The sequence below is a fragment of the Stegodyphus dumicola genome, chromosome 5 (genome assembly GCF_044657685.1).
Source record: "Stegodyphus dumicola isolate Sdum_Otavi_A_Nest chromosome 5, ASM4465768v1".
NCBI classification, from domain to species: Eukaryota; Metazoa; Arthropoda; class Arachnida; order Araneae; family Eresidae; genus Stegodyphus; species Stegodyphus dumicola.
In genome coordinates, this window is record NC_140772.1 from 113776078 (window position 1) to 113804045 (window position 27968).

General features: G+C 32.2%; 1 long non-coding RNA gene across 1 annotated transcript in view; it reads left to right on the top strand.

Annotated features, from left to right (window-relative positions):
- Positions 1–27968, top strand: part of LOC118200765 (uncharacterized) — a 131965-nt gene that overhangs the window by 89932 nt on the left and 14065 nt on the right. The window contains exons 2-3 of the long non-coding RNA XR_015041202.1: positions 4695–4840; positions 23161–23493. This is a non-coding gene — a long non-coding RNA (uncharacterized LOC118200765). The remainder of the gene's footprint in view (positions 1–4694; positions 4841–23160; positions 23494–27968) is intronic.

Below are 27968 nucleotides of genomic sequence, written 5' to 3' on the forward strand. Positions count from 1 at the left end.
TCATTATGAAATAGAATTTAAAGTAAAGTTGAAATAAACATAGAAGATTACAAAAGATAAATAATGCAAACTTTGTAAAAACAAATCAAAAATAATATAAAAATAATATAAAAAATATAATAAGAACAGTTAATGTACATGAAGATATAAAGGCCAGAAAAGGTATTAAGTAACTTACATTCTTTCTAGTGGGGAGTTGGCAAAGTGTTCTCTTCGTGTCTGACTCATAAGTGTAGGGTGTCCGAAAATTCTTAGCGGCAGTGGGGGCTCTGAATAATATCAGTCGGTAAGACTTGGGTGAAGTAATTTATGGTAGTGGTTGGGACTCGGAATTCTTGAGGGATGAATTATGTGGAGTGTTTAGGAAATAAATTATTATTAACTAACTTTGCAGCAATTGCGCAAGTAGTAGTAACTTGTTTTCGCACTAAATGAATTTAAGATCATACAACATTATATATATATATATATATATATATTATACATATATATATATATAATTAAATAAAGGAGAACAAACTAAAAAATACTTTTGTGGTCTGGATCGTTTGCGCATTGAGCTGCAAAATTTAGAAAACAAGTTAAAAGAATATTCTTAGTGCTTCCGCTAAAAAGTAGCTTAGTTGTGTTGTGGTTCCGGTGAAAAATGTTTTTAACATAATATATATATATATATATATATATTTAAATTTTTAAAATAATATAAAACTCAAATGCATAAACATGAGGGTGTCGTGGACGGTTACTCGAGTTTTTTCGGATTTCTCTACTGAAATTGCTTTTTACTCCAAATTGAATTGGCTAAAATGCTTCACAAGAATAAGTTCTTTGAGTATCAGCATTGATTCGTAATCCCTTCTATTCGTGGAAATATTTGGCTTGACTAGAATTGCCGGTTTGGCTTTACCTTATAACTCGAGTAAAGACGAAACACCTTCGTATTTACGTATTTTTATTAATTATTGTTCATTGAACGGGAGTTGGTTTGTTCCCCTTGAAAAGTCAACTAATTTCCGATCAATGACAATGATTACACGTTTTTAAATTTTCCTTTTGCAATTGAAATTTCGTTCTTCATGATGATTTAATTCCAGTCCCCGCTAAAACATTATTAACATTTTTGCTTTCACGTTACTTCAAAACATCTTTCAAAATATAACTTACCAGTATGGATTCACTCTTTTAAAATAATTCTACTTTTATTATTTAAACTTAGGAGATAATATAATCAATTAATCAATATTGTTTCAGAAATAAATTATTAACTAACTTTGCAGCAATTGCGCAAGTAGTAGTAACTTGTTTTCGCACTAAATGAATTTAAGATCATACAACATATATATATATATATATATATGTATATATATATATATATACATACACACACACACACATATATATATATATATATATATATATGGTGTATATATATATATATATGTGTATATTTGGTGTATATATATATATATGTGTGTATATTTGGTGCTGCCGATTTCAACAAAAGATGGAGGTGCACAAATAAATGTTATAGCAGTCCCATGTACAAAATTCCAACGCTCTATGGTAATCTGTTTTTGAGTTATACGGGATACATACATACGTACGTACACTGCGCAAAAAATTCTGTATCTTCCGGTCTACTGGGTCGATTGACGAAATTCAAGTTGCGTTTTTCATGTATGGAAAGCGCAACTTAGGATAAGTATTAAATTTATATATAACCATTGTTGTAATATAGGTATTTTGATACAAAATCGGACTTTTTCTGAAATGACATGCCAATGTTTTTCCATATTTTGATTCTACGACTCAAATTATGCACCAAAATTTTGTAATTGTTGGTGAGAAATGTATGGAGAAATTTAACAATTTATCTTGCCATATTTTTTTTTTTTTTTTTTTTTGTTTTTTGTCCAAAGGGATTTGAATCCCGAAGGACTATTAGTTTCGTTTTGGCATTTTGCGTCGGACTCATAAATGTCGGTTCACTTTTCAAACTGCTGCCACAAAATGTTAGAGTCCTGCATTATATTTGAAGAAATTAAATAATGAAAAATCTGCATAAATGTATGTATATTTCTCGTATTGTGATAAAACAACGGTACATAGAGTCATCGAATTTTGAATAACGTAATCCTCCAACGAATATGAGCATGTGGAAGACCAAATTTGAAATTTGTTTTATGATCGATTTCCTATTTTTTAAAACTTTGACGAATTTTTGATTAACAAACTCAAGGATTTGAAAGCGAGCAATGGCAACGTTGTGCAGAAAAAAACATTTTTATCTCCAGCGCGTGAGTCTCTGTATCGGAAATTCTATAAATACGCTCGTTTTAAAACTATTTTGCGATATTGCTGTTGCACTGGATCTTATGGTTTAAGTGCGAGGAACATGATATTTAATAAAGAAAGGTAACACACAAAATGTTAAAAAACGCCCCTTTGGACGTAATTTAAAATCTGAAACATTTCAGATTTTTTTTTTTTTTTTTTTTTTTTTTTTAAGTTTGCGCCAAGAATAAATCACTTGGTGGAATTCTTAATTTATAGTAACTTAGTTACTTTAATTTGTTTTTTTCATTTATGCACGAAAGGAAGAAAGGTTCGTTGTTCATTCTTTCAAATAATCTTAACAAAGTGAGTAAACCACATTTTTGTTATTATCACTTATAGTATTAAATACGCCAAATTTTAAAACGTGTCAAAATGTAAATTCACATATATCTTTGGAAATTTTGAATAAAAAAACTCTGATTTTTTTCCCAAATATGCTTAAAAATACATGTACTTTAAAACAATGTTAAAAATTTTATAAGTTATTATACAAAAACAATTTTTCGAAAAATTTATAATAATTATTTTAAAAAAAGTCATAAAAAATGTGAGAATTATATTCTGATTAAGCATAAATTTCGAATTCCTGAAGAAGGAATCAAGTAAGTTTAATAAAAAAGCGATATTAGTAAATATATATCAAACTCAATTAACACTAAGGAGTTAAAATTTTGAGAGCTAATTTTTAAAAAAAATTACTCGTGCGAGTTTTACAAAACATGGCAGTTTTGGCATAACTTGAGTAGTAGAATCGAAATATGGAAAACCATTGGCATGTCATTTCAGAAAAAGTCCGATTTTGTGTCGAAATGCCTATATTGAAACAATGCTATATATAAATTTAATACATATCCTAATTTCTAGACATGAAAAACACAAGTTGAATTTCGTCAATATATAACCCTTCATGTAGAACGGGACATATAGAACTGTCTCTTACCCCCCCCCCCCGCAGTGTGCGTACATATATACAGACGTCTTTTTCTGCTCGTAACGAATTCCAAAGCGGTCAAAATCGATACTTTCGTTGAAATATAATACCCGAAATTTTTCGTGTACCAGCACGGATGACCACTGACTTGCCATTTAAGTAAATGTCTTCCAGTTTATCGTCATTTTGGCAGATCGAAAAGCTGAGCGTGAAAATGGGCGGAGTTAATTATTGTGAATAATCAAGATTTAAGGAATACAAGGCCTACGTAAATATAGAAGCTTCATAACATATATATATATACAAGGTTCACTACATGAACATAGAAGATTCTGTGGAGTACACTCATTGTATAAACTTGTTTTCATGCGTTATTTATTTGTTATTTACTTGAGCTTTAATGCTTTCGATGTGCGTTCATATACCCAATATTCCTGATTAACAGAATTTTCTTTTAGAATGGGGTGTATTGTAAGTGCACTGTGTGCTACAATTCCGACTCTCTCGGGTGACCCAACATGAAAGGGATCTTTTCTCTGCTTGTGAAACAGGGTTATTTCGGCTAATTTCATGCCTTTCGAAAAGTGACCCATTCGCAAGTAGACTCTGTATAATTTTGGAAATAACTCTGTGGATCACTTTAATCATGATATTATATAACCCTTTAGGACCTTGCACGTTTTTATTTGCTAGGGCATTGATGATGTTACGCACTTCATGATCCGTAGAAGCATGGAAATCTCAGTTATGTTCTAACTTTTCCCATTAAATTTATGCCTTTTTTTTTCAAGTATTATAATCTTAGTCTATTCGCACCTCATGTTTAGCAAAGGTTACATCTAGAATTGTATTTAGCACTTCTGCTGTGTTTTTTACCTCCTGTTTTACTTTCGCGGTTATTAAATGATACTGGTAAATACGACTAAACCATGAATAACATCTTATCTTCGAGTTTGACTTCTTATCTGACACACCGAGGACATTATGCTTTTGTAGTTTTTTTGTTAGTGCCGTCGTAGTTTTCCAGAAGACTATGACATAAAGGTTATGTTGAATCTTACATTGATGACGTGACTTAATGACATGATTATATTTTCCAGCGACTAAAATATGACTGAAAGTCAATAACTTTTGAAACGTTATGAACATTTTCGTTATTTCATTTGAATAGTTTTAAGAGCTAAAATGCCAGACTTTGAAATTTTTCGAAATTTATGGGATGTAATTAATATTCAGCCATGGTTTGATAACGTATTAATGTTGATTTGCATTATTAAGTGTTTAAGATAATTTTAAAGATTTAGGTTAGCTGAATGTTAGAACTTTTTAATGATTAAGATTAATAAATTTATGTTGAAATAATTTTAACTAAAATTAGTAAGCTCGAAAATGTTATGATTATTAGAATTTTTTTCCTTTGTTTCAGAAATGTTTGACAGGCCACTGAAAGACGCAATCAAATCATTTTAAGGGGAAGGCTTCAGGATTCTTTTAGGAAGGAGGTCGTCTCTTTGCTATGCTATAAGGTCAGAACAGACACCACAATAAGAGGATGCCATGAAGAAGGCTTATGTATGTTACTCTGTAAATGAGAAGGAACATTATATTATTAGCATTAAGGGAATTACATCTGTTTTATTTCTTCTTATTGCCAGTGAAATATTATTCTGTACTCCGTACGCATGATTCATGAATTGCTTACATCATGTACTGTTAATACCCTGAGAACCCACGATAAAATCTCACACAGGGTTTTCTTTTTTCCTTACTTTTTTAGCTCAGCTCAGCAGTTTTTTTTATAAATTATTATCAGCCAATTTTCCTATGCCTTTTCAGAAAAATGGAAATTATTTCTGACAGACACGAACAGAAAGAGAAAACAGAATTAAAAGGATTAATTTCCTGACAGTAGCATTAATACACATCGAGCTGCAACAAACATTAAACTCTTCTTAAATATAAAATTAATTAAAATAGCCCTATATTAACTAAATAAAGCTATTTATATACTAAAACAAATGGTTAAAAGAAGGGAAAAAATCACATGTGCTACCGGGCAGTTTTAAATAAAATTTTCTACGTGTATTCAAATTTCAAGTTATGCTTTTTGAAAAACGCAGATTAAGCAACAAATGACTACTATTAATATTAATTATTAATGTTTTAGAAAAATATTATAATTAAATTATATATTAGAATTGGTTTGAACATGTTTTACAAAACAAAAACAGGTAAATGGAAATTTACATATTATGATTTTTCTTGCAACATTTTCGTTCAGATAAGGCTTCAGATTAAAACTTGTAATTTTTTCTTATGGTCACCTATAAAGCAGAAATAGGTTTGATTTTATATATATATATATATATATATATATATAAGAAAAATAAAGACTATGTAAAAGATAAAATTAATAACGTAAATTTCCCTTCTCAAGTCTAAAACTAGTAACATCTCTCTGCACTGCGTCATTTCTATATTAATCCATGTCATATGACTCAAATAATTCTGATGATGTAAATGGAACTAAAACTCAGACAACCAATAATAATTTTACAGCAATATTAACTATATAATCAAAATGCATTGAGAACTAAAACTAACTCAGTCTAAATTGAAGATTTTACCCTGAACATTACGCACTTGCTCTCTACGCTTTTGTTTAGTTGCACTGCAGCCTGTCTGCTCCTTCTTTATTACTGAAAATTTATCCAAAATGCAAATTTCTTGGAATAGGCACAATTAATGTGCCAACTTAATTGTGGCCACAACATGTTTGCTGAAATAAAAAATGAAGATTTAATCTGCCTTCCCCTCCAATCTCTTAATTATTATGCATCAACACTTCTGCGCCATCAAAATTATACTCGCCATTACTTCTAAGTTTGTTTTTATCACACACAAATATACATATATAAATTTGATTTATATATATATATATATGACACTGAATTTGAAAAATATAAATAATTGTAATTGTTTTTAATGAGCATTTTAAGACTACATCACGAAGGTATGCTAAGAAGGCGTAAAAAATATATTAAAAAAAAACACTGAAAATTGTAGAAGATATTTTAATTTTTAGATTTTGCTTCAAATAACTTTGAGTACTTTTCCGTTTCGCCTGCGCAAATCTCGCCAAGCAGACTTTATTGGTGACAACACACAGTAAAACATAAAAGCAATGTTAGCAAATGTTAGTTCTCAGAAATTTTTATTTTGAAGGCATAAACATTTTAATACCGTTTAAAATTTTGTAAAAAGACAATAAATAATAAGACAATAAATTTGTAAAAAGACATTAATATGAGAATTTACTATGCTTTCATGGCACAACATACTGATTCGCCGTTTCATATCACGTGACCCCAAGTGATCTCATTTCACGTAAACTACGCTACAAAAATCTAATTGTCTCAGTAATTATCTACAATAATTTGAAGTTAAATTTTAATTTGCAATACAAGTTTAAATGCAAGAATTATTTCAAATTTTACGAATAGATTATCAGAAGTTATGTAAAACTGCAGTGCTTTACTTCCCTAGTGAATTCTCATTAGAATTGATGAATTTAACCCTTGACTTTGCTTTTCCTATATTTTAGCCTTCGGATGAGCGGTGTGATTGCATTCTAATTGACTTAATTACCGCGAATGGCCTTTAGGCATAAAATTGAACTATCTGGCAAAAATTCTATGTAATTGCATGCCAGCATTGAGAGAAACAATCAATCTGATAAGAAATGGCTGCGACTTGTTTTCAAAATGAGACGTAAAATGTTACCAGAGAGGATATTCCGTTTGACATCGGTTGTACCATTTTTGGCGACTTTATCGTTTTCGCCGGCAAAATGAAAAAGTACCTAATTTTGATTTACTTATGGTAACACTTGACATTTCATAGAGAATTCTAAGAATCGGCTGTTTTCAAATATTTTGTGATGTTGCTATTGAATTCTATGTGGTTTACTTATAGAGGAAATGATGTTTAATAAATAAAGTTAATAAAAAAAGGACAGAAAAATGTTGTGTAAGATAGCTTACTAAGAAAACTAAATATTGTTATGAGATCTGAGAAAAGACTGTTGTTGGGCTACAGGGGCCCTGAATGAGAGAAGACTGAAAAAATATAGGAAAACCCGTGGCAACAATCAACATTCTATCGGAAATTCTAAAAATATGTTGTTTTATGCTTTTACTATTGAATTTTATGCGCGTCTCGCTTTGAATTGAGATTCAATAACTATTACTACAATTTACAGTCAATGGGTCCAGATGGATCATATAGAGCTATGTTAAAAATCGCAATGTACCCCACTCTCTAATGCTCGAAACGAGGGAGATCTTGTCCACATTGCATTTAGTGATTATCCTGCCAAATCACTAACTCTGACTACAAAAAACGTAGTGTGTTGCACAACACTAATTATCCGCAAATTCGGTGCGTCGACATCTAAAAAAAACCACATATTGTCAGCAAGGCGACCAACTTCTTTTAATCTTAAACAGAAATCAATGCCTATAATGGGACATTCAGCAACGTACGCGGACTAATTAATAACGTAAACGTCGTGGTTACTGATGAGTCACGCTTTTTCTTACAGTAACGTGATGGTCATATCTTTGAATAGTGGCACTAAGAAGTCTGAACACTGGAAGCTTGGACATAAGTTTAACAGCTTGGACATCAGCGGATACACACTCCGTTGACCTGTAATCCCGTATCCTGTGCTCTTAAGAGACACCGTTACATTACCTCTGTCTACGCCTGTGCCTTATCCTCAAGTTTTCTGTCGTCTCACATTTCAAAGAATAATATGCCTACATTGTCTTGTCACACAGTCCATATCTCTTAGCAACTGAAAACGTCTGATTAATAGTTGAAGAGAGATTGGCACTACAATATCCCTCAACCAGTGTAAGGAATGAACGCTGGCGCACAATTAACAGAATCTGCAATACTTGTAAATGTGACCCAAAACTTGTTCGCTCCGTACCCAGCAGTAAGCGCTATCTCTCCCAGCGACGAATGCTTGGAGTACTGACTTCTGAACTTTCCGTAACTTGGAATTATATGAAGTTTCACCTTTACAGTATAATATATCTGCAGTCTAAATTTCATTCTATTGTAACTTTTCTTTCATGAAAACAATTTTAATGGCATGCTGTGTACTTCGCCGTGCCTACGATTCTTTATGATGGAGCATACTGATAACATAGGTTTTTCGTAGCTTTCGTCAAGTATAACAGCAGTCAACAACACCAATTGTATTCCATGCACGAGATAGCTTTCTTTTGCTTAGTGTAATAAATTATGTACTCTTACTAACTAAAGAAGCAAATAATTATGACTAGTGACCTAATATGATGTTGACCTCCACATAATGCCAAAATTTTTAAAGTATGAACGTTATGAACGTTATGCGGTTTCAGATGGTTTCTCTGAGATGATATAAACTCATGACCAGTAAATCGTTCATATTTCTAAGCTGTATAACTGACCGTTCTCAAATCTGATTTCTTATTCAATTTATCATTCAGGAATTCAATTTGCTTTATGTTTACGTAATCTGTATTCCAAAAATATTGGATAAAGACCCTTCTGTAAAAAAACACTATTTAAAGGAACGGATTATCTCCAATGAAATTTATGCAAATAATCAGCAATGTTTTCTGAAGACCAGTCTACGTAAGATTTTTAACGTTCATTTGCGTTTATGGAATTGTTGGCATACTGTGGTGCTGATATTTCTTAAATCAATAACATTTCACCCCCTGCTGAGTTTGTATGCGTGGTAAATTAGTTCCAGTTTTTAACTCCTTAAATGGTAGCTTAACGAAATGAACTTTGCTCTACATTGGAAAAGCACAGTAAACAATGCTCTGAAAATTTTTGTCGTCCGCTTCAAATTTATTTAGGTTCCCTGTCTGACACCGCATTTCTCCTCACTTCGAAATAGGGAGCCTATTGTGTTAAAGCTCAAGCCTGTGGTCTCGACATCCAAATAATTTCTAAAGCACCGCAAGCATCCGAAATAGAGAGAGGCAATTTTGTTCTTCAATAGAACTTCCTGAAGTTGAAAATTTCTGTGGATACTTATTTTGTAGGACTGATTGATCGCGGTCATTTTGATAGGCGGAAGGAAAATCTGATTTACAAAGGTAAAAGAAGGTATTACCTTTCTAGCTCTGAGATTAATCATAAGCTAAACGTGTAAGTTCACCGAAAATACTCTAGGGAATCACCGTGTGTTGGTTTTCTTAACCGTCAGTAAATTGGGGGAATCAGTGAAAGGGTTAAGGAGAAAATATGTAATGGTGTAACGTATTTTTAAAGACAGCTATAACACATAACAGACGCTTATTCTCTACTGTTTATGTTAGGTAAGTGAAGAGCCCTCCAGATCTTCGCAAGGACGTGAGAGTTAAAATCACAGTCGGTGCAAGGTGTACAATTCTATGGTGAAGAACGGGCATTGCTAGAAAGTTGAGAAAAGTAGAAATGCAACAATGAACCACAAAAATCATTAAACGCTGCAACTATAAATTGACAAAAATTTCTGTTATGAATTTACCACGTTCCGGTTGACCACCGCCTTCACTCTTTGAAAAAAAAATATTGTCCAAATACTAGCTATAATTCAAAGAAACCTTTCTAAGACCATAATACCTCAGGCATCCAAAGAAAACAGGCTATCACGCCATAACTTTACTCTGGGTTAAAGAAAAAAACTGAAATTTCATTCCTTGGAAGCCAAATGACGTCCAGCAACTCATCCCCGAGGACTGTAATAGCCGTATTAAATTTCAAAAATCATACTAGCAATGTAACCGTGATCTGTTTGAAAATATTTTGTGTGGTGATGAAGCAAGCAGTTACTTGAATAAATCGAATTCAAGTTCTATTATTGAAAAACAATGCAGTTCAGCCCTGCCGTTACAGTATAGTATGGATGACCGCCACCCAAATAATATAATCTTATTTGAACACAATGAACTTGAATATGCTTAGGAAGGTGCACTCTCCTTCACGCTGCTGTTGTTGTTCGCAAGTAACTGGGCAATTATTACCCTGACAGATGAATTGGTCATAGTGGACCAAAAACGTTGCCTCTTAGAAGTACACACTTCACACGTTGAGACTTTTCCCTGTAAGTCTGGATCATAGAAAAAGCATACACAGGACTAGTACCAAAAATTCTGATTGAGTTTCAGAAAAGATTTCATGCCGTTCCCTTGATTTCTTAAGGAAAACTGTGGATTATGTACCCGCACGTTTACAGAAGTATTGATAGTACTGGTGGTTCTGTTAAATTGCAAGGACATCTTTTAGTGGTAACAAATGCAGAGAAGCGTCCATATTAAAATTTCATGTTATTTTTACGTTCCCATCGTCTACGATGCTCTAATAGGCAGCGACTTTTCAGACACTTTGTATCTATAAAGTTCTGGATATTATTTATTACTTAGGTTGTTATGTTTGAAGCATGTAACCAAAATACCTGATCTGTAGAGCTAAAATGTATAGTTTCTATTCGCAATTTTTACAAGCAAATGTAAGAGGAAAAGTATTTTCCAAACTTTTACAAGATTATATTCTTTTCATTAGAATACAAATTGGTTTTTACGAATCATTTCTAAAAGTTTTCCTGATGCAGATTTTGAAATTTTCTAGCTATAATACTATTTAGAAAAAAGGTTCTATTCGATCAAAGATGTTTTTAAAGTATCTCAAATTGAGTCTTGTCACAATATAAATATCTTATTATTTATTCATTGCAATTATTGAATGCATTATTTTAGGTAGTTCCCGATTAAGTTGCCTCTGTAATACATGACCTTCTTATGTGGATAAGTGAATGATTGATCCTATCGATAAAGCATATAAATTTGCAATATGGATTGCAAATTAGATTAAAAAGAATATATATTTCTTGCACATAATGAAATGTAAATGATATATTTACATTTCATTATGTGCAAGAATTATAAATATTTGCAATATGGATTGCAAATTAGATTAAAAAGAATATATATTTCTTGCACATAATGAAATGTAAATGATATTCATTTATTTCTCAATCATGTACCGCATTTTCTCTGGCATTCAACTCATTTATATATCTGATTTACAAGTACTTTATTATCAATACGTCGTCTAAGTGTAGCGATGATTAAAATAGAAACAAAACGTTTCTCAACAATGCAAAAAATCGCTTTTATCTTCAGCTTCTCCCCCTTCTCCCGATATCATTTATACGTTCATCCTGCGTGCTAAACACACTTCTGTCAAATTTGATACAGCAGCCTTGCTTCGACACGTCTTTGGACATAATACGCTCGCCAGTTCCTCTCGCAGTGTGTTGAAACGTGAACGTTAAGAACCGTTTCCTGACTATAAATAACCTCACTTTGCTTCGACGAATTTTTGTTAAGGAAAAAAAGGGAGAAATAAGAGCCACACACTAAAACTGCTTTATCTCTTTTTTTCTTCCCCTCCCCCTTGTTTTGTTTCTTTCCTGATCTTCGAACCAACTAGAATATATATAAAAAAGGAAATTTAAGAAAGTTAAAGCTATATCTCATTCCAGCAATCTCTTGATTCAACAAGAAAGCCAAGGACGAAAATTTTTAGGGACAGAATGGAAAAACTAGAAACTGGATAAACACGGAAAACTAAAAGAGAAACTTACACAAGCGTAAAAATGAAAGTAAGGGTGGGATGAGCAGGGTTCACTCGCGATAGGGTGAACGGATAATTTTATTTCACTTTTTTTTATTCATTTAGGGAAGTAATATTTTAAAGTAGGAGAAAGAAGACTGTGCAGCCGGATTAAGGAAGGCTTTTAAAAAGTTTTAAATTTATTTTGTTCTTCAGATTTTCTTTTACTTTAACCCAGCCTAACTCCTCTTCAAATTCATTTTAAGCAAATGTGCATGAACCTGCATTGTGTCACAGATATATTAGTTTACGCTCCGTTCGTTTCTTACGTAGATGACTTAACTCTACTCTTTTAATTGAAAAAAGAGAGCGATTGTGAGTGGAACAGTGCAATAAGGAAATAATAATGATCTCTTGACAACCCTCAATGGATTCGTAATGCGTGATATTTTAGATGGAAAATGTTCTTTTTCTTCCCTCTTCCCTCATTCACCCTGCTATCAAAAAAGAGAAAACAAAAAGAAAAAAATTAGAAATTTCCTGCATACTTCAGAGTTTAATATTTTGCAATTCTACGTCAATAATTCTCCATCAAACAGCGTGATTTTTAGTTTGTTCCCTTTATTAGAAACCCTTGAAAACAATATTGGAAAATCCAAAAATGGGCCAATGGTAAGTTGAGTAATTTACAAAGCCTAGATGGTGCTAAATACATTACCCGACACTGAAAATGCAACACCAAAAATGAGTAGCCCGAGAACTTAGCAAATTTCAGGGTAGACGCATGTTACCGAGTTATGCGAATAATATGAAATGCGCAGCTCTCCAGAGCGCGTTGAAGAAGTTATAAGGAAAAGAACCTGCAGAATGTCCAATTTTAGTGCCGTTATTTCTGATAAGTAACTCATCGTACAAAAGTTTTTCTAGTCTCAGAGGATGTGTGAAACAGCAGAGAATGCCGTTATCAAAGGAGACAGTTTTAGCAGACAGACAATTTTACGAGGGGCATGGTGATCAGACTGAGAAGGGCTGTTTGGTCCCTACGGCAAATCTCAGCGGACATACACATAAACAGTAATAAAAAATTTACTAAATTATGTGATTCAAATCTTATTTATTGCAACAGACGCGTGCATAGTGCCCCGCTGTGGCGACAATGGATGGAACAAGAAAATGTGTGCAAGTTCAAGGGATGCCGGTGCAGCCACAGTGACGTCAGCGCCAGCAGATCGACGCATCCGCTGACAAGCGGTGGCGCACACGCAAGCCACTTCTACCTCCATTCTGCTGCATGTTCAAGACACTCTGGATGTTCCCGCATCGACCAGAACCACTTGCGATCGATTGGTGGCTAGTGGCCTGCACTCATGGCGTCCGTTAAAGAGACTGCCATTGACTCTACATCAGAGACGCCAACATCTGAAATGGTGCCGGTCTCGAGCGATGTGGACGACGAAATGACACAAGGTCGTGTTCTCAGGTGAGTTACGCTTCTGTCGATAGTCTTCGGGTACAAGTGTGTCGTTTATGTGGAGAGAGGTCCAATCCGGCAGCAATTGTGGAACACCTCACCTCTCGGCATCACGGTTTGGGGCGCAACTGCGTACGATTCTAGTTTGTATCAGGGCAGGATAACGTCCAACTACACACTGCTCGCCTCAGCCAATGTGTTCTGTGAGGTGTACAGATGATTCCCTGGCCACCGTGTGCTCTTGATCTCTCACTAATCGAACACATTTGGGATGTGATTGGATGTTATTTGCAGACCTGCCATTGCGGCTTTCAGAAGACGAACTGTGGCAAATGGTTGACAGGGAATGGAGAGCTATTCCTCAGGACATCATCCGTAGTCTCAAAGACTCTGCACGTAGACGTATTGCTTCGTGTATCGCCCTCCATTGTGGTCTTATAACCTACTGAGCCGACGCTTTTGTCGTTATGTATTACGCATATCATTTTGAAATAAAGTCGCTCATTGTTCGCTACTGTCTCTCTCTGTTTGCCGAGTTTAGAATCATAAACTTCTGGTTCTAGTCCACGTTCTGGTTCTGGTTCTAGTACCAGTACTAGTACGGATAAAAGTATGGAAAGTGATATTTATCTAAGGATATACCGGGTGATCAAAAAGTCAGTATAAATTTGAAAACTTAATAAATCATGGAATAACGTAGATAGAGAGGTAAAAATTCACACACATACTTAGAATGACATGGGGTTTTATTAGAACAAAAAAAAAAAAAAATACTGTTATCGGGCCTTTTTTCTTCGAGGAAACGCGTGATTCTGGTTTTGTAACTGCTACCGTGACGGGTGAGAGGTACGCCGATATGTTACAGAATCGCATCGTCCTCAGCCTGGCTGATAAACACCTGCTGGAACGTACGATTTTTATGTAGGATGGCGCTCCACCCCATATTGCTAGACGCGTGAAAGATCTCTTGCGAGCGTCGTTTGGTGATGATAGTGTGCTCAGCCACTTTCGTCATGCTTGGCCTCCTAGGTCCCCAGACGTCAGTCCGTGCGATTATTGGCTTTGGGGTTACCTGAAGTCGCAAGTGTATCGTGATCGACCGACATCTCTAGGGATGCTGAAAGACAACATCCGACGCCAATGCCTCACCATAACTCCGGACATGCTTTACAGTGCTGTTCACAACATTATTTCTCGACTACAGCTATTGTTGAGGAATGATGGTGAACATATTGAGCATTTCCTGTAAAGAACATCATCTTTGCTTTATCTTAATTTGTTATGCTAATTATTGCTTTTCTGATCAGATTATTGCTTTTCTAATTATTGCTTTTCTAATAAAACCCCATGTCATTCTAAGTATGTGTGTCAATTTTTACCTCTCTATCTACATTATTCCGTGATTTATTAAGTTTTCAAATTTATACTGACTTTTTGATCACCCTGTATTATGCATTGATAGTTATGTTTGTTAGTAACATAATCTTATCGTGGAAAATTGTCCTTCGCAAGCAAGTTCAGACAGTGTTTTCCAAACGCTTTGTTTTTTAATACAGTATTAAATATACTAGCTTTGCATATGATACGCATCATTGTATTTAACGAGTTAATTGAATTATTCATAACAATATTCAGTGCGCGGCTTTATAAAATAAAATAAGGTCATACCAGGCAAAAGAATATATTACCAGCTCTTGTTAAACAATAAATTTAAGACACATGATGATTCAGAACGGTACTAAAAACTAACCTAGAAAGAAAATGTACAGTATAGGGAAGATTTAATGTTACCGACAATCTGAGATAAAATTTATGTTAAATGTGACAAACTATATACTTAAAATATCGACGAAAAGAGCAGATATGAATCGGAGATAAACTTCTGGAACATCTTCTGGATATTACAATGCCACTTTGAATTTGTTTTCGAGTTTATTCCAGTTAATTGAAATTTTGGCTAGGTTGAACCAAAGGCCTTTGGGATACACAGTATGATAAATATCACTAACTGTCGGTGTTTACGTTAAAAAATATAAGGAAAATGTCCATGCAAATTATTAGCTGAAATATAGTGTATTGTCTATTACATAATTACATTTAGGTAACGTAATTAAAGTAATGATGCCTAGTAGAGTTTCATAATGTGAAATATTAAATAAGAGTTTCATAATTCTGCAATACAATATTAATATTCACCAGTAAGTTCGCGCTGCCTAAAATGCTCCTGCAAAAGTAGATAAGAGACGAAGAATGTTGTAGTATGAATTATTACTAAATATGTCCGTACACGGCAAATGGTTCATTTCTGCCTTGAAAGAAAACAGCTAGAATTATTAATTTAAAATGCTTAGAAGTAGGATATTAAGCATGCCTTACAATAGACGAAATATTTTAATAGAAAAAATTTGTATTATTTATTCTCGAGTAAAGAGAACACTATCGCGGGGCGGGGAATGGCTCACGCAGAAATATTTCTTTTCAAACGTCATTCATTTACTATTGCACATAATGATTTTGAGATAGTGCATGCATAGTGAACAATAAATTATTTATTTCATAACACTTTTAACTCTCTGAGACATTTATTTAATAAGATAAAAACATGTTTAGAGTTTATATATAAATATTAACTTAGTAGTTAGCCGGCTAACTGATAATCCAAACTCCAAGGTGCAGATTCAGTTTCAGCGTAAATCTTGGTTGTTTGTATGTACTGTTTCCCCCTTCTAGCGGATACAATATCGATTATCAGATATAGTGCACCGTGGGAAAAGGTTTTGAAGAAGAGACGGCTAAATGACCGATAGATTTGGTTACTTCAGACCAATGCTTTAGAAGTAACTATCTGATAATTAGACATTAATAATAATAATAATAATAATAATAAAGAAAAAATAAGATGAAAAAATAGGCTTAATATGGAATATAACTGGTGGGATGTTACTTGCTTATCTTTCTGTAGCTTTAGTAAATTATAGATTAACTTAGTAAATCAATCTCAATTCTTGTTCCAGTACAAAGTTCATTATTTAGGGCATTTTTTACCAACTGTACTTCCTCGAAGTTTAAATAAACTGAAGTGATGAAGAAGAACATTTTAGTTAAACACTTCAAACGTTAATGAGAGTTATGCTACTCAAGATAAAATACTTCAAAATTATATACCTAATTTATTCAACTAGGTTGGAGAAAGCTAAGTGCTTTTATATAAAGACAAGTTCCTTACTTTGTTTTGAAGACAGAAAATATAAAAAAGTAATAAAAAAGGGAGTACCGAGAGAGTAAAACTGGACTTTGCTGAGACTGGTTATTTTCCTATGCTTTTATAAATCCTGAATATTTTATAAATTAAGTAGAATTACATACTTTGATTAAAAATAAGGCTTTAATTTAATATTTAATTTTTTTCACCAAAATTACAAAAGTGCTAATAAAATTTTGTTTTCAAAAACACCTATTTTCCCTCATTTTTTGCGTTTCACTCTGAAAGATTTGCTTGGAATTTCTACTAAAAGCTGTTAACGAATAAGACAGAAAATGAAAATAAAAATACGACGTACACATTTTGTTAGTAAGTATAAAAAAGTAAATAAAAAGAAATTAAAAATATCTAATTGACTTGTGAAAGAAATAATTGTAAAAAATAAGCAACTAGGTACCGTCTGTAAAATCCTTTGATTTAGTGAAAGAGTCTCCAGACAATTAAACAAAAAAATCCTATGCAATGCTGCTCAAAAAACTTCAATTAACTTGCAATAATAAATGTGTCATAGATTAAGGAAAATCTGCTGTACAATATAGTATAACATTGGTAGATACTCACCCTTCCGAATAACACAAACTGATAATTGTTTATGCATTGCGGGGTGATAATTGGGTAAGAGCCTTCAGATATTAAACATAGTAGTACGTAAAAGAGGATAGAATGCAAAATAAATGGACTTCCATCTATTAAACTTTCAAGTTGCTCTCTTCAGTTAGTTGTTGGACAAATGTTTCGTTAAGGTATCTGACTACGTTCTAATTGTCAATTTTGATGAAATTTTGAAAACATTTTATTACTTTTATTAAAGCTTATACATTAAACTTGCTAAAACTACTTTTAAGTTTCTTTCTCCGGTATTTATAACAAGAATTATGGCTGTTATTTTCCTACGCCGTAAATCGTAAGTTTCTGTTTAAACACCTAGAAACTAAAAGTACACCCACTACTCTAAAACACTTTAAAATGAGAATTCTTTACTCGAATACATTTATTTAGTGATATTCAAAAGATAATTTTGAACCTTCCTATTCATTATTAAGTGCTCGGGAACAAGATTAGTTTTCTAATTTAATTTTCGTACTTGGCAACATTTTCTTTTCCTTTTGTTTGTGTTTGCATTACATTATGCTTACTTTTTGAAAGACTTGATTTATTCAAATTTTCTGTAAAGAAAAACATTTAACTTAAAATAATACTACAGTACTTTTATGAAACTTTCCGCAAATATTCTATGATATACTGTGAATTAAATGGACTAAAAGTTTAGGTTTACGTTATTATCTAAATCTTTTTCAGACAATTTTGAAAACGAAAAGAGAGAAATTTCTCGAAAAATAGCTAGTGGGTATACTAGCTATTTTTCGAGAACATGTATATTTAAATTTAACAGAAGTTTTACTTTATCACTTAGATTTTTAGTCCATTTAATTTCTTAATGAATGTAAATGACGAAATAAAAGTAAAATATTGATAAATATGTTTAGGAGAACATAACTAGTAATCCTGAAATTTAACAATTTTTTCAACCTAAAATGTCAGAAAAAAATATACTCTGATAATGTGCACCTATTTCTATCATTTTAAATAGTACTTTTCTAAATAACACCATTTAATAGATTTAATCGCACTATTTTCCAAATTATGGATGTCGAACGTAGTCGGTTACCTTAAGAAAGCAATTGCTATTACTTCAAGCAGTGATCAATAACTAAGATCACATAGTTCGAATGTTCTGGAGTAATGTTTATATACGCGAACAAAATTCATTCAAATCGTCTTACCTCTAAAATAATTTGATATTTTATCTTGAATGCCCATCTTCATTTCGAATTCTTTCAGATATCAACATGCCTGAAAGATAGGAAATGATATATCTTAAAATTTACATAAACGATTTAAATATTTAAAAAGGAAATATTTTATCACTACATAAAAGTAGTTTTTTCATCTTTTCTACATCATAATAAGATACGATTCATTTTCCCATACTTGAATAAATTGACAAAATATTGAAATAAAGTAAAACCTAGGTTTTTCTTAATAAAATCCATTTCTGATAACATTATTAAATTTTATTTAGATTTTTGAAGGCATAAACAGGAAACTACTCCATCTGAAAGAAAATTCCTCGTACAATTTTTTAATCCAAACCTTACAACATTTAATGTTGCCATTCTGGAAATGCACGGGCAGACGATAAAAGATATCGCCTGCGAAATTAATTTTAATTTTAAATTCACAGAACTGTATCATAACTTTTATCTGCATCAAAGGATATTTTTATTGAAAACTTTAATGTTTTCAAAAACAATAAAATTTAAATGAAAATTTTCTATTTAAATTATAATTTACCATCTATTTTCAGATAAATGACATGCTGTGATTTTCTGTGAAAATTTATCTTAAGTAATACTGTGAAATTATCTTAGGAGTAACACAGCGTTTTGTAAATCAAGACTTTAATCTCTTCTTAGTGCCTTTTAGAGGCTTTGATTAATCTTTTAGGTTTAATTTGGGGAATTTTTATTTTGGATATTTAATAAAGTAATTAGGCGAAAATTATTTACGCATCTAACAGACTCATAGTTAGCAAGTGGCGCCATCTGTTGGTGAAATCAGAACTAAAACATAATTTCTTTAAAGGCCGAAGGCAAATTTGGATTGGAATTAGCATCGTTTACTAGAACAGAAAGATTTTTATGAATGTGAAATGTCTCTAGAAATGTTGGTCCGAAAATCACACTTTCAATTTTTCTGCTGCCAAAATTATTCAAAAACATCTTCCATTGGAGAAATGGATTTTCTAGAGGCATTTCACATTCATCAAAATCTTTCTGTTCTAGTTAACGATCCTAATTCCAATCCAAATTTGCCTTCGGCCTTTAAAGAAATTATGTTTTAGTTCTGGCTTCACCAACAGATGGCGCCACTTGCTTATTCTTGTCCAGGCTTTCTTATCTTATCTAATCATTATTTCCTATCTTGTTCATTTGCGGTTTTGCAGCTGAGGATGGTGGTTCGGTAAAACCATTGAAACTAGTCCTGTGAAAATTTTGTAAATATAACGCTGATTTTTGTTGTTTGAATTCTGAATAAGTAATATTAGATAATTTAAAATAATTAATTTCAGGGTAAAAGTTCGATTATTTAAATAGTACAACTAAAATATTTAAATGACATATAGATCTTCTACGATTTACACGTTTCTCAATAATATTCTGTCGACTGGTTATTTTGATGATGTACAAAAAGTGAAACTTAATCTTAAACATGCGTGTGTGATTTTTACTTGAAAATCGTTATTTTAAAGTTTGAATAGTGAATTAACCAGCCCCATAATCTATAGAGAGAGTTGTCAAGATATTAGGAAGAAAATTTAAGAAGATATTTTCTTTGATAAAAAATAAAATGGTTCCTTTTGATTTGCGAGAAAAAATTATACGAAATTAAGTGAGTTACTCATGAATATGCACACTATTGAACAGCGTTTCTCAACCTGTGGTATGCGTATTCCTAGAGGTACATGAAATGGTCTCAAGTAGTACGTGGAAGAAAAAATGTAATGGTAGATATTGATAAATAGATTGAATATAAGAAAAAAGATATAAATCTGTTTTAACAACCGGCATTTCCAATCCAAAATATATTGTATTATGGAAAAAATAATAAAATTGTGTCTGAAATGATTTTACTTCAGAAAGATGCAAATGTTTTAAATTCAGTTTAGGCATATATTTTATCTGCAGGACTAGTGTCTATCGAAGGGGGGTAAGACTACCGGCCTACGCCTGACAATAATAGTGCAGGCAATTTGGCATTGTCTTTTTGTAATGTCTTAAGTTTTATTTCTGTGGAGAATTTGATAGAATCCCAGTGTCAACCAAGGCAGCCTAGTTGGTTGTAATTTGTCCATTTTTTGTCACAGTGTTGCCAAAAGTACTCTCTAGATATTAGTTTCTGTATGATAATTAAAACTTTATGTACTATAAAATTTCGAAGTGGATGTAGTACGTACATTGTATTATAACTTTATATTATCAAAATGCAAACTCAGAATATTTGCAAATTAGAATAACATATAGCTTTCTATAAAATGTCACCGTAATGTTACAACTTAAGGAACTAACCGCACCGCCATTTAGCAATTAATAGTCAAAGTGGTGTACAATACATCTCAATAAGTTTGGCAACACTGCTTTGTCTATATCTCCGTTTTAATTACCATAATATTGTTTCTAATCAGTTCCTAGGTTGCTTTCAAAATTATCAAAGCTCTAGTTTTATAATTATTTTGACTTGTATTTTTTCATCATGGAGCAATGATTAAAATTTTGTACTAAGAAAAGAAATATTAATAAATTAGTAAGTGATCCCATTCCATCATCGCGTACTGATTCTTGCAAAGAGCAACCTAAGAAATTGCCTTATATTTATGAAATGAAGCTTATAATTTCAGCTTTCCAACTGGGAAAATACAAAAAATATTGCGAAGAATAATTGTCATAAAAATTTTCATTCATAAATATTGAGAACGTCCCTAGACCTGAATATGTGTTATTTGAGAAGTGTTGTCTAATACGAAGCTGTCTTAACGAAACCTACTGTACTTACTCGCCATTTACAAACTAACCACTCAGATTTCAAAGACAAACATCTGACTTTTATAAAAGTTTGCTCGAAAATAAAAATAAATGCAATATAGTTATGCATTTGTCTTCCGTTTTTATTAATGAAGATACTGTTGAAGCCTCCTATTGTATCGCCATAAATAGTGAAAAATCACAGGTTTGGTAAAAATTTGATTTAACCGAGAATTAAGGATGCAGTTTGTGTATGTTCGGTAATGAGTATGTTCACAAAGTTAATGCTATCCCTCTTTGCAATAACATAGCCTCTCGAAGAATTAAATTAGTTTCTGATAATATGGAGGTGATGACGAAAAAACAAATCAGTAACAGTAAATATTTTGCGAGTTGTTGAGAATACCGATGCAATTTGTTGTAAGTTATTTCAAAGCAAATGGACGTGCAGAAAGACTTTTATTTAGCTATTTTCCTTTTGAATCTACTACAGGTGAAGATATTTGTCATGCCATTTACTCCTTTACTCAAAAGGAAATAAAGTGGTCAATGTGTTGTGGTTTAAGTACTGACAATGGCAAATTTATGTCAAGTTGTTACACTGGTCTCTTCGAATGTGTCAAAGCAGTAGCCCTTTCGGTAAAGTGCACATATTGTTGCATCCGTCGACAAGCTCTAGCAACGAAGCCCTTCCTACTGGTATGAAAAATATTTCACATGGTTCTGTAAAAGTAGTCAATATCATTAAATCCTACCACAGGAATTCGAGGTTGTTCTTAACATTGTGTCAAAAAATGGGCAATATTCACAAAACCCTACTTGTTAATATTGAGGTTCGACGGCTGTCTCAAAGGAAAGTTCTCACATGTTTATTTGAGCTTAGACATATTGTCTAAGCTCAAAGTGTTCTTCAGAAACACCCTTTTCGACTATCATTTAAATCTTATGATCAGGAATGTCTTTAAGACTTACATACATACCCGATATCTTTTTGAAATTAAACCAGCTAAATTTATCCACTCCTCTCAGTAAATATACACCAAGTTACCGACAAAATAGAGCCTTTCATTAAAAAAATAATTTAAAGTTCTTTACTAGAACAAGAAACTGAAGTGTTAAAAATGCGCTATTTTCTGTCTGAAACCTATCTTTACGTATCTCAAGAAATTAAGGAAAACATTATGCAGTATCTGAATGGACTAAAAGCAGATTTCGAAAAATATTATTACCGATTTTTTATATTTTATACGGATAATTTTAGTGATATTATATGTAATGTTGTATTTTTCTGTTTAATGTAACATGAAAATCTTTATAGAGGATACTCTGCAGGAAAAATAAGAATACAAAGGCACGTCTATTTAACATCGAGTAAATGGCTTATACAATTTTTAGTAAAACGTAATTAACCTTAAAAATATTACGTTATTATTATAGATATTGCTGAAAATGTGGTTCTTAGAATCTTCTTAACAACTTTTTAAATATCTTAAAACCAAAACAAGGTCAAATTAGGAAATATTTCATTTAAAGAGCAAATTCGAAACTTTTTCACAAGAAGTATGAAATTTATACAAGTAAAAATTATTCACAGTTATTAAACGTACAATAAATCATTTCTAAAAACGTCTTCTTTATAGGCTATTTATATCTTCTTATTCATAAGCAATGAAGTCCCTTACTCTTTCTGCACAATAAACTAATAAGTTATTTCTAGTTAATGACTCACCCACCGCTAAGCCAAAAAAGCGTAAACAAAGCTATTGCACATAAAAAGGAAGTTCCTTCATACGTAGAGATTCATATTTTATAAATTTTCTTATTTTATAAATGCGTATTTTTACGACGTATGTCCCTATCTATCTATATATATACATATATATATCTAATAGTATTAACCCTTATTCTATTATAGAACGAAGGAGTCAAAGTCCGGCCAAGTGTCAAACTAGAAAAGAGCCAAACCATCATCGCTGATGTTCTATTATTGGACTAGGACAGACATGCAGGTAACTCATTACTCACGCGAGTGAAATAGATGAGGACACAATTCTCTGAAGGACCACACCCAGGATCGGGCATTAAGGATAAAGTGACATTGAAGGACGCAGAGGACTAACGGTGGAAGGATTGTTATAAATGTGCAAGAGCTTCCTGGGGAGAGGGCGGATCCAGTACTGGAACTGCAAGAGAAAAATATTCCTTTTGTATTCTGCAACAACGCAAAACTATATAAAAACATATCGGTGTAGGTACTTGGAAGCTTCAGTTCCTCAGAATATATTGCATTTTTTTACACTTATATAAGAAAACATTCTCGTTGTTTGATCTAAGAAAATATTTCGAATCATAAGAATATGAATTATTATCTGGCACAATAATACGTTTTATTAACAATAGTATATTTTGTTAAAATTTACAATCGTAATTCTAAAACAATTGCTGTTTATCTCTAAAACAGGGGCATCTTTCGTATATGTACGTATGTCCTTTATTTTCTCTTCATATGTATTTAATACAATTAATAATTTAATTTTAGAATTTAAATGAAAATTATATGTTACAAATTATTTCTTGTTAAAGAATATTGGATTTAGACGTTGTACTATTCCATATTTAAGAAGCGGGCAGCGTTTCTTTTTTCTATTTGAATTGCTTTTCTAGTGTTGGATTTACATTAAAAGAAAGTAAGAATAAATAAGGAGAATTTAATCAATCGGGGAAAAATCATGTACGAGCTAAGAAAGAAAAATAAGTATTATTATTTTCGTCATTTAAATTTTTAGCTGCTAATAACAGGCAATTAAAATCTCCGAATCTTTTTTAATCTCTTTAGGTCTTCATATAAGCCTAAGACGAATTACTTATCTTTTGATGAAAATTATTGATAAAATGTACTTGATAAAAATTTTTTATTCGATAAAAATTTTAAAGCAATGTAAATAATTCAAAATCAATTAAAAATAGTTTTTTTTAAAAAGCTTCAATTGTTACTTGGTTATTTAAATATGGCAAAGCCCCAAAGACTATCTGCCTAAGAGGAGGAATGTTTTCGTGGTGAAGCCTTTGAGGAACATTTTCATGTTACACATGGAGGAAATCACGAAAACCAATTATGCAGCCCGATCGTTCCCCTGGGATCTAACCCAAATTCCGTCGATCACCCAGTATTCAGCGGTCCCAATGGACTACTAGTCGGCACCTATAATTTTTAAGAAACAAAGGAAATTTAGACAGTGAAGCACAAAACTAAAACTCTAGAAACCTTAAGTTTCATTTTCGCAGCATAGTTAAAAATATATGTATATATAGTTGTTTTAGAGTGACAGTTAAAATGTTTTATATTTTTCCAACTTTTTAAAGAAAAAAAAGTTTAAAAAAGAAGAGCATTATTTCAAGAGTTAACGTAAGTAAACTTAAATATGTCCAGATAACTTAAGAGTCATCAAATTTTTTTTAACTTGAACAATTAATGAAAATACTGAACAGATTCTAATGATCCAAGTATCAATGACATTGCAGTTTTAATGCATAAGGTATTTTCTCCCCCCTTTCCGCATGCCTTCACGATAAAATTGGAAGCATACTCGACGCGTAATCGAGAGGTCCAGAGTTCGAGTCCCGTCGTATAATAATTTAAATAACTTCTGTTTCAAGAAAAACCTAATGACTCTACAGATGAGTTCTTTAATTGTAGAATAATACAATTATCTTTTCAGAATTTTGAATTAAAATTGTGAACAGTTTTTAGATTAGAATTCTAAAAATCACAATGATAGAGAAAAGAGCGAAAATTTGAGTTTTCGAAACTCGAGTCTTTTCTTAAATTCACCGGGCTGTGTATTTCGAATGTTTTAGTCTAACTGTAATAATATAAGAGAAAACAAGGTAATAAGACCAAATGTATATTGATTGGCCAGCTGACTGCCTAATTATATTAAAACACACGAGGGTTATCTGCTTAAGAACAGAATGTCTTCATGCAAAATACTCTAATTAAAACTAGCTCGTGTTCACTTTAAACGTGACTAAAACTATGAAACACAATGCAGCAAGGAATTAACTAAAAATGGAACCTGTTAGGAAAATCGAATTAATTCTGCGATTTGTGACAAATTTTTGTTAATATTAATATCTATAACGTACCTGTGTAATCAGTCGTGGGGTTTTTCCAACATATAAGAGGTTTTGCGAATCTAACAAATTAATTGGAAAGTATACAAATTATACCTACACCTTGCACAATAAAATGGAACATTTCTATACCTCCTGTTCTACTGGGCCGATTGACGAAATTTAATTTACGTTTTTCATGTCTCGAAAGCGTGGTTTAAAATACATATTAGATTCATACTCTGCATTGTTCTAACCTAGGTATTTTGACTCAAAATTGGATTGTTTTTCTGGAATGATTTTTGCATTTATTAGTAATATTTGTGAAATTTTCAAAATCATTTTTGAATTACAATCTATAAAATATTTACCATCATTTTTAAATAGATGTATTTCTAGGCATACTGCTCAACATTTGAGTTCTTTATTCAAAACTTCAAAAGATATACGAGTGATATATTTGTTATGACTAAATAATAATGCCAAACGCGCTTTACGTACTTTGTTAAATTTATTGGAAAAAATGAAAGATGCAAATTTTTTCTGCTCATGCACAGTGCAAAAAAGGGAAGGGAAAATGGGTTGATATAAATTAAGAACTTTGCCAAGTCTCGACGCAAATTGAAAGAGGTGCTCCAAGATTAGATGTAGAGACATTAGGTATTTTTGAAAGCAGGAGAGGTGAAAAATGAGCAGTGCCCTTGCCGGGACTCGAACCACGAACCTCTCGAATTCGCGTCGAGCGTGCTGACCACTACATCACGAAGGCATGCTAACAAGACGGGAGAAATATCTTATATACTCCCCCAAAGGGCGACTGGGGTTTAGGGAACCCAATCGCCAAATCCTCGTGTGAAGAATCATCATTCACCAACTTTTTAGTTCGGGCGCCACTGTAGAGACATTAAGTATTTTTTGAAAGAAGGAGAGACGAAAATGAGCATTGCCCTCGCCGGGGCTCGAACCACGGACCTCTTGAATTCGCGTCGAGCGTACTAACCACTGCACCACGAAGGCATGTTAAGAAGGCGGGAGAAATATACGTTTTAAAGTTCTTAAATTTCTCGGTAAATGTCCCAAGAAAGTTTACAAAATTTAATGAGTTAAATTTTGTTAACCGGCCCAGTAGAACGGAAAGTATAGAATGGTCCCCCCTTTTTTGTGAGGGTGTGCGTTTTGCGTTTGTATGCATTAGGAAAGATATTTCAAATAACCCGGTAAGCATGTGCATCCACATTTATGCAGATTTTCTGTTTAGAGCAATATTCCATTTTATGTTTGCTTTGGATTTTAACGAAATGTGATAACTGTCTTTGTCACTGTTTTCAGGCAGTTGCTGATTAGGTATTCCTACAAGCTGACCGAATCCATGAGTAATTTCAATATCTCAACAAAAAGAACACATGTAATGATGTACCGAAACGGTAGGCCATTTTCGAAGAGAAATTAAGAAGTTCTTTATTTCTGTGCTATTCAAAATACGAATCTGAGTCCACCGGTAGTTTCTCCTTCCCCATCTAACTGCAATAATGATCTCAAATAATACATATTGACTTTTCAAAAGCAAATATTTCGCTGGACATGAATTCAAAAGAATGGATGATTTTAATTAAGAAGTTTGATGGAGAAAAAGATATATATTCTGTAATTAATACGGATGAGCAACAACAACCATCCTGTCTGCCAAAAAACAATTTTATTCACTGATACGTGAAGATCCTTCTTAAAAAAGTTTTAAACTACATTCGATAGCTATTTCAATTTACAACTAGGTGACATGTTCGGAAATCCGAAGTGCTCGTCGTTAGTTAAGATAGTTAGAAACCTTCAGTAACGTAAACGACGTTACAATTCTACTTAAACAGATTTTCGCTAGACTAATTTCGGGAGAGAATTTCGATGTATATATGCTAATTAATGCCAGGAGAAATTAGTTGAACTTGTCTGCACCTCAGGTATTTCTACAAGACTCGTAATATCTATGGTAGACGTAGATTCGCTGTCTCTTATATAAATCTTGCATATTGTGAATGCTTCCCTGAACGTAGCTGCTTATAGTGATAAAGTGGATGTTAAGGCCTGCTTATTTATGCTTCTATAAACTACATTGCATTCAAAGCTGCTTTATAGTAACACGTTAATTCTTCAGACGAATTAAGTTTGAAGTCGAATGTTGAACTAAAAAGTTTCAGAAATGTTTTTAAAAATCTTCATTAATGTCATATTGTCGCTGACAGAAATCTTAGAACTAATAATTGAGTTTAATGTACTCTTTAAAACAGTAAATGTAATTTATGTATTATTTGTGTATTTACTAACTTTTTAATAATTATAAAAAGTAAGTTAAAGTAGTACTAAAGAAATTAAAAGTAAATTAAAAAGCGTATAACTTGCGCTAAAGCTTCAAAGTAATAAATTAATAATTCACAATAATTTATAATATGAAAATTTTCCATATACCATCTCCAAGGAACACAAAATCAAATTAAAAGCAAGAATGAAAAAAAAAAAACTTTTAATTTCTTTATTTTGAATTTATATTCTAACTAATAATAGCTTTTAACGTTTTTTTTTTTTTTGGTAACAGCCTACTCTCTATGTATTATCTCC